Here is an 8,830-nt window from a genome sequence, read left to right as displayed (position 1 = left end):
AAAATACCCAATGCTCCATGAGGCTGCAGCAGGGAGTGGTGGTGAACCCTGCTGTACTCTTTCATCACACCTTTCTCTCATTCTTTCTTCCTGTTTCTGCTGTACATGTATTTCAAAGGGCCAGCTTTGTCACACACTGTATCATGCCGAATCTCCCCAAGAACTATGTTAAGGGTATACATGTCTGTGAATTGCTCAGCCACTTGCACGTTAATTTAGTGAGTGGGCTGTTCCGGCGATCGGCTCAACTGGAACCCTCGTCGTCATAACCAACGGAGTGCTATGAGTATATATGCACACACACACCACACACACATATATATACACACACACACACACACACATATATATATACACACACACACACCACACACACACACACATAAAATTATATATACACATATGTAAATAGCTATATAGTTAATAAATCATATGGTATAGACCTGGTAGTTTGTCGGTAAAACACATTCATTGGCTTAGTGTTCGTTGGGTATGTGATTAATGAGAGAGACAGATGATGGGAGATACAAGAATCTTTATTGATTACTACAATCATCTCAACCCATCTACCACTGATCCCCCACAGGGTAGGATACTGCGCAATTGGTTTAGGTGTATCCCTTGCTGTAGATGTGTCTCCTCAGGTGATTTCAAGATGTATCTCATTTTCACACAAGTATATACATCTATTTTCACATAAGTATATACATCTATGTGCCTATTTATACACTTATAAAGATGTGGAAGAAACTATGTACAAAAATGTGTTTAAGTGTATGTGTGTGCATACAAACCCACAAAGATGCAACAATAGATGCATGTTAACATGACTATGTAAACATATAGCAATATATGCTGGACTGTGTGATTATGTCCATGTGAGTACGTATGAGTGTATGTCAATATTTATGTCTGCATTTATGAGTACCTTAAAGATACATCTGTAAGACCCAATGGAGTGCAGCACAGAATATGTGCCTCATCACCAAAGAATATTGTATCACTTGCCATTAATTGGCACTGACTTTATTAATACCTACTTAATTCGGTTAATATAGGGCGTAACAAATATCAGAAAATCAAAAAAAAAATGTGTGTAATAGGTGTAAAACAACTTCCTATGAACGAATATGAAAAAAAAAATTTGCGCACGCGAAAGGGGGGTGGGGGAGATGCCTCGGAAAATTCACATCGGGAAGTTCCGAAAGCGTCTGAGGGGCTGACCCGGGCACCAAAACAAAAAAAAAAATAGTGTAATATGTGTAAAACAACTTGCTCTAAACGAATATGAAAAAAAAAATGCGCTCTCGAGAAAGAGGGGTGGGGGAGAGGCCTCGGAATATTTATATCGGGAATTTCCGAAAGCGTCTGAACCGGGCACAAAAACAAAAACAAAAACAAAAACAGCGTAATAGGTGTAAAACAACTTGCTCTAAACGACTATCATGAAAAAAATGCGCGCTCGCGAAAGGGGGGTGGGGGAGAGGCTTCGGAAATTTCACATCTTCAGTCCACGGCCTTTAAACTAAGAAAAAATAGTGTAATTGGTGTAAAACTACTAGTTCTAAACGAGTATCAAGAACACACACTCACACATGAATCATAAACTCCGTATTTCGCAAAAAAAAAAAAAAAATAAAGAGAAGAAATTCTGGAAAAAGTGAAGAAATGTTGGATCTCATTCCTTGGTTAAAGCTATTTTAAACATTAAATTTATGCTTTTCTTTGAAATAGTTCAGATATATGCAATTCTTCTCACTTATTAAGATGCATTTATCAGAAAAAAAGAGACAGAAAAAATTATTATTTTGTGTCAATCCTTCCCTAATTATCCTTTATTAATTAGTTTTGGCGTGTATTTTTTTCCCAAATTTATTCTTTCACCTTTACAACACTGTTTAGTAAAGCAATTAATTATCTTTATAATTTGCATATTTGACTTATTAATCAAAATTCTCTAGATGTAATATATACTAAGTAATGCATCCTTCATTTATGTGTTCCGTTCTGTATTATGCATGCGTGACTGTTTGTATGTAAGTGTGTTTAACTGTGCACATGAATGTGAATATTAAAGAACATTTATTTACTATGATTGTTATTTTCAGAACAAATAAATCTTTTGGGCTTATGTTATTGATGTATTATTATTGCTAGTTAAAGGGTGGTGACTTGGCTGAATATTTTGAGTCTTGTAGTATGTAGTTGTGTTAGTCAATATTCTGAGTTCAAATCCAACTCATTTCTTTATCATCATTATCGATGGACCACTCAAAGAGGTATGTATACATTATCATTTTCGTAACATAATTTCTGTAGTATTTCAAGATGTTTCTGACACGTATTTTGATTCACATGGCGGAGATCCAACATTTCTTCACTTTTTCCAGAATTTCTTCTCTTTATTTTTTTTTTTTGCGAAATACGGAGTTTATGATTCAGTGGAGTGTGTGTTCTTGATACTCGTTTAGAACTAGTAGTTTTACACCAATTACACTATTTTTTCTTAGTTTAAAGGCCGTGGACTGAAGATGTGAAATTTCCGAAGCCTCTCCCCCACCCCCCTTTCGCGAGCGCGCATTTTTTTCATGATAGTCGTTTAGAGCAAGTTGTTTTACACCTATTACGCTGTTTTTGTTTTTGTTTTTGTGCCCGGTTCAGACGCTTTCGGAAATTCCCGATATAAATATTCCGAGGCCTCTCCCCCACCCCTCTTTCTCGAGAGCGCATTTTTTTTTCATATTCGTTTAGAGCAAGTTGTTTTACACATATTACACTATTTTTTTTTTGTTTTGGTGCCCGGGTCAGCCCCTCAGACGCTTTCGGAACTTCACGATGTGAATTTTCCGAGGCCTCTCCCCCACCCCCCTTTCGCGTGCGCGAATTTTTTTTTTCATATTCGTTCATAGGAAGTTGTTTTACACCTATTACACACATTTTTTTTTGATTTTCTGATATTTGTTACGCCCTATATTAACCCTTAATTCTGTGTGCACCAGACCATGTGTGTGTGTGTGTTTGTATGTGTGTTTGTATGTGAGTGTGCATTTGTATGACCATGTGTACATGCACCAGACCATGTATGTGTGGGTGTTTGCACATCCATATCTACAAACGGTATATAAATAATAAATTTTTTGGCTGTATTTTGTTTCCTTTTGTATCTGATTATTGTTATTAATCTTCTCTAAGAAAGAAGCAGTATCTGTGATTTTGCCATTTCTATCTATGAAAACCAAGAAAACATGCAATAATAAGTTGTGTGAAATAGTTTATTTTAATGAGATACCTCTTGAAATCACCTGAGAAGAAACATCTACACTGAGCAATACACCTAAACCAGTTGTGTAGTATCCCACCCACAAGGGATTGATGCTAGATGGGTTGAAATGATTGTTGTGATCAATAAAGATTCTCGTATCTTCCATCTTTCTCATTAATTATATAAATACACACACACACTCATATATGTATGTATACACATACACATTATTTATACATATATATATACGTATATATGTATAGGTTGTTTGAAGTTATGTAAAGATTTTATATATTAAGAAAAAGGAGGTGGTCAGAATTTTGTATAATTCTTTATTAATGCTTTCGTCTCATCTATGGAGACTCCTCAGATATAAGTTTTACAGAAAATTTCTTTGCTTTTTATACAAATCCTGAAAAGAATGTCTTTTTTTTGTTTTGTTTTGTTATATGCATGTGTTTATAGAAAGAGAAAAGAAGCAAGAAGGGAGGAGAGGAAGACAAAAAAGAGAAAAGAAAGCAAAAAGAAAGAAAGGAGGAAGAAAGTAAGAGAGAAAGTGGTTACTTTTTTTTTTCCTGTGAGATGGCTTTTATTGTTATATTTGTGGATGGTCTCTGGTTTGTAGGTTTTTTTCATAGGTGGCTGATGTTAAATGACATTTCAAGATGTCAATTTTGTTTCTGGGAAAGAGTAAGAAAGACAAAGAGAAAGTTACTTCTTTCCAATTGTTTTGTATGGATGTGGTGGTCAGCCTGTTGAAGTTTAATTCCAATTCAAGATGTCAACTTTGATTCAGTCATTGCTTTTGAAAACATCTGTCTCGCCTTCTCTTATATACATATTAACATGTTTGTAAATATGCACATACATACACTCACACAATACACCCAATATGTATGCATATATACATATATGAGCATGCATACACATCTATTCACCCATCTACATATTCACGCACACACACACACATATTATACATATACACATTGCATATGTACATCCTAACTATCATATGTGCACACACACTCACATATGCACACAAGTGTATATATGCATATATATTTTATACTGCCAAGGTGTTTTGAGTGTTAGTCGAGGATTGAAAAAGTGATTCTTAACCAAGAACAGTTATAATTATAAAATATGAAAGAAATCCAAAATGTCCAAGTCCAGTTTATACTTGTTCCAATGTTGATTAATTTCATACAAAATGATACACTTGTAGAGGGTCAAACTGCAGTATTCAATACTTGCATTTGATTATTTCACTTTGACCATATTTTCAGGAAAAGTTAGCAAGGTACAGTACCTGTATAAGTTAACTATGTAAGGTAGTGTCTATGACTTGTTCAATTTCAAAGAGTGTATTTGGCATTGCTTTTCTGTCAAATGTTTTATTTTGTTGATAATTTTTTGATAAAATATAGTTTCATTGTCTTTTGAAACTTTGAGTCATCTCTTGGTCATTTATTTGTAGAAGGGAAAAATCTTGAATTTGCCATTTTCACATATTTCCAGATTCTTCCTCAGTAGAATATTGCATAATTCCTTTAGTTGCTGTCTGCAGATTCTTGCATGTTGGCAAAGAGAATTGTCGGTTTCATTAATATAATTTTCCTTGCACTTGGGATGCAGTATATGAGGTTCTGTGTCTTGTTCATATCTTTATTTGTTTAGAAGGAGAATTTGCTTTCAAATTTTATGTGGGAACCACTGTCCAAATATTTGAAGTTGTTGTTGCTACATGGTCCACATCTGCTGTATCCACAGTCCTTCATTCTGAATGCTTTCAAAAACAATGACTAAATCAAAGTTGATATCTTGAATTGGAATTAAACTTCAACAGGCTGACCACCACATCCATACAAAACAATTGAAAAGAAGCACTGTTCTCTATCTTCCTTTCTCTTTCCAAAAATCAAAATTGACATTTTAAAATGTCATTTAACATCAGTCACCTGTGAAAAAACTACAAACCAGAGACCACTCCAAAATATAACAATAAAAGCCATCTCATAGGAGAAAAAAAGAAGAAAAAAAAACACTCTTTTTTTCTGTCTTCCTTTCCTTCTTTCCTCTTTCTATATATACACATAGAACAAAAAAAAGACATTCTTTTCAGGATTTGGATAAAAGGCGAAGAAATTTTCTGTAAAACTGATATCTGAGGAGTCTCCATGAATGAGACAAAAGCACTAATAAAGAATTATACAAAATTCTGAACACCTTTTTCAAAATACACACATGCCTATACACATTCAGCTTGGTTTTGGGGTTGAAAATGCATTGGGATCTTGAAAGGAATTGTAGTTCTTTTTTAGATTTCACAAAATACCACCCTGGTTTCAACGATTCTTTGTTTTTCAATCATAAATAAAAAATAAGGCTTGTATTTAAAAGAAAAGAAAATGCAGAGAAAAAGGTTTTATAGCAACAAAACATGCTCAAAACTCAAATGTTCAATAGGTTTCATAACAAAATTATAGGCTGAAAATTGAAGTGTTTAGTAAAGTTTATGTAACCTTGAAAGAAAAGAAAAATGGTTGAAACTGGTATAGTATTTTAATAAATTTTAAGAAAATTAAAAAAAAACAATTTGTTTTAAGACTAGCTGCATTTTCAACCCCCAAACCAATTTTCATAGATTCCTAATTTGTATGCACATTTTTTAAGCAGAAGAATAAAATGATTACTTGTTCATAACAAATAACTGAAGTCTAAGGTATAGCCATAAAAATATATCTCAAATATGAATCCTATACATAACATTTCAGCAAACATTCTGCCAATAATGTGTTGTTTTGTACCAGACCTCTAAGTGATATTAATGTGCGTTGAGCAATATATATTTAAGAAGGCTTGTATTAATATCATGATTGTAGTTTTATTTCTTTTTGCGATAAATGATTGTTCTAGAATGTGAGCCACATATAACCAATCTAGAGATGATTAATTAACTGGAGTATGTATTTAACCAATAGCAATACATTTCCTATATTTAACCAATGGCAATATATTTCTTAGATTTAACTAATGGCATCAGCTTTCATATATTTGACCATTGGTAATATATTTCTTATTTTCAATCAATGGCATTAGCTTTCATATATTTGGCCAATGACAGCTTTCTAATATTGCGGTGCAGGACTAGTGTGTTGCCTACATGATAACCAGATGAAAGAAAAAGCAGGTATTATAAACATCAGAAGATGTAAGAACACCTACACATATATATTCACAACAGTGAAAAATAATAAAACTGGAGTGGAAAATGTGGTTGCCATTTTGAGTGTTTTTTGGGTTTTTTTACAGTCAGGGAAAGAGAGTTTTATGGAGCAGGAAAAAATTATGCTTGTTTCTTTTTATAAATATTACATACAAGTGATGGTATTTGAGAGAAATTTGAAAGAAAATTATTAGATTTTAAAAGCATTATGCATATGTGGCCCACAAATAGTTTACAAATGATCTTGAATGTATTAAAACAAGAGAAAATATTAACAGCTATATAGATATAGCCTGATAAATAGTACATGCTCAGATTTTGTGATAGCAAAAACTGGCGGGAAGGGTCAGGTGGATGTTTAGATCAGATTAGGATGAGGAAGGTTCAAAAATATTGAAATATTTGCATGGTTAATAGATTTTTTAACTAAACTTGTAATGGTGACTTATCCTCTGTATCTGAAAAGTCAAACTTCAGTGATGAAGTAAAGGAGGAGACTGGTTATAGTACATTTTCAGGGGTTTCACAATTGTTCTTTTTCAATTTTGCTTGATTTTTGTTTTGTCATTTAGGATAATTAAAAAATTACAAAAGAAGAAACGGAAAAAGAAAATAAAAAACTTATTTTAAAAAATGCTTTAAATAAAATTTTCAGGAAACCAGGAGGAGACATTCAAAATTTTATTACATGAAAACACAGAGCAAAAACATAGAGATTTTTAAATATTCCAGGATTAAGGTATCAGGATTAACAAAATAAATTATCTCTTCTTAAAACAGCTCAGTATGCCATTTACACAATGTAATTTCATTATATATATATATATGCATATACATAATTATATATATATGTATATATATATATATACACACATGTATATATAATTATATATATGTGTATGCATACATAAATATATGTATATGCATATATATATATATATATATATATATATATATATATATATATATATATATATATGATTATCAAATGTGTATCTATAATAACAGATCATTGAATGTATGTATGTTTATTGTACTTTTTGTCTCACTTAAGGAGAATAATAAAGACAGTTGTTTTTCTAAATGCATTTTATATGCACTGATAACACTGGCCAATTTTGGAATAGAATACATACATGCATACATACAGGTGTATATGTACGGATGTATATATTATAAATATATATTTATATATGTATATTTTATTTTTATGATGTCAAATTCTGAGCAAATAACTTTTTTTGTTTATTTTTCTACCCAAAATCAGCCAATGAATAATTTCAATTAAGTTCTTGTGGTATATAACACTGCTAGGGGTCACTAACCAAATATTGTGTTGCATTAGTCAAAGGTCAGCCTCCTGAGAGTCTGCTAGTGTGGTTCATCTGTCTGCAAAAACAACCAGCATTTGCATTCAGCAATGATAGCAAATTTGAAAAATAAAATAAGAAACGAACAAAAAAAAAACTATTTTTGTTTATGTGTTAAACATACACATTCCTAAAAACAAACTTACTGAATTGTACAGAAATCACAGTCCAAATGAAGTTGGATGCAGGGTATTCTGAGCACAGAAATCTGCACAGAAGCAAGCAACTTTGCAGAGTTTTTCTGAATCTCAAAAAATCCTGATACACCGTTTTAAACTTGGAAGAAAAAATTTCTGCAATTCAATAGTTTAGAAATATTTTTAAGACATCCCAGTGCTATTTTCAATTGTTCAAATCCATTAATATATAAAGGAAAAGGGGGAAAAATGGGGTGCAAGAAAGAAAAAGAGTAGGAAGGAAGGAGAGTGTGAGGAAAGAAGAATAAAGATTCTAACTATATATTTAGAATGTGAAAGACAGAAAGGGAAAGAGAGAGAGATAAAGAAGTGGGGAGGGTCAGCAAGAATTATGTACTGGTGCAACGGCTGTGGTTGTATTGCAGACAATTTTTTTTTCAGTGAGCTTAAAGAGCTGTTTTAATAGGGATGAGAACAATGATGTCAGACAAACGAGGAATGGGAAGGGAAGGCAAGAAGGGGGAGCAAACGTAGATTTGTAACCCCCCTCCACCTCACACCGCTTGGAGGAAAAAAAGTTTTAAAAAAAAGAAACAATTATTGAATTAGCAATGGAAAAATTTGTTTTTTTTTGTTTCTCTTTTGAATATGAAAAATGTGTATTTGCTAATGCGTGTATATATGTGACATGCATACACATACATACCAATACACACATGCATATATATATGTGTGTGTGTGTGTGCATGTGTATGCATATATATATATATATATATACACATATATATATATATATGTATATATATATATATATGTGTGTGTGCATATATATATA

The 8,830-nt window shown here is 32.3% G+C and overlaps 1 protein-coding gene across 1 annotated transcript in view; it reads right to left on the bottom strand.

Moving 5' to 3' along the window:
- Positions 1–3,850: 3,850 nt before the first annotated feature.
- Positions 3,851–8,830, bottom strand: part of LOC115215592 (diacylglycerol kinase theta) — a 250,869-nt gene continuing 245,889 nt past the window's right edge. Inside the window, exon 24 of the mRNA XM_036505853.1 lies at positions 3,851–7,054. The gene's annotated coding sequence lies outside the window, so the exon portion shown is untranslated. The remainder of the gene's footprint in view (positions 7,055–8,830) is intronic.

Source organism: Octopus sinensis, linkage group LG9, assembly GCF_006345805.1.
Source record: "Octopus sinensis linkage group LG9, ASM634580v1, whole genome shotgun sequence".
Taxonomy (NCBI): Eukaryota; Metazoa; Mollusca; class Cephalopoda; order Octopoda; family Octopodidae; genus Octopus; species Octopus sinensis.
This window is presented reverse-complemented; position numbering and strand designations above follow the sequence as displayed.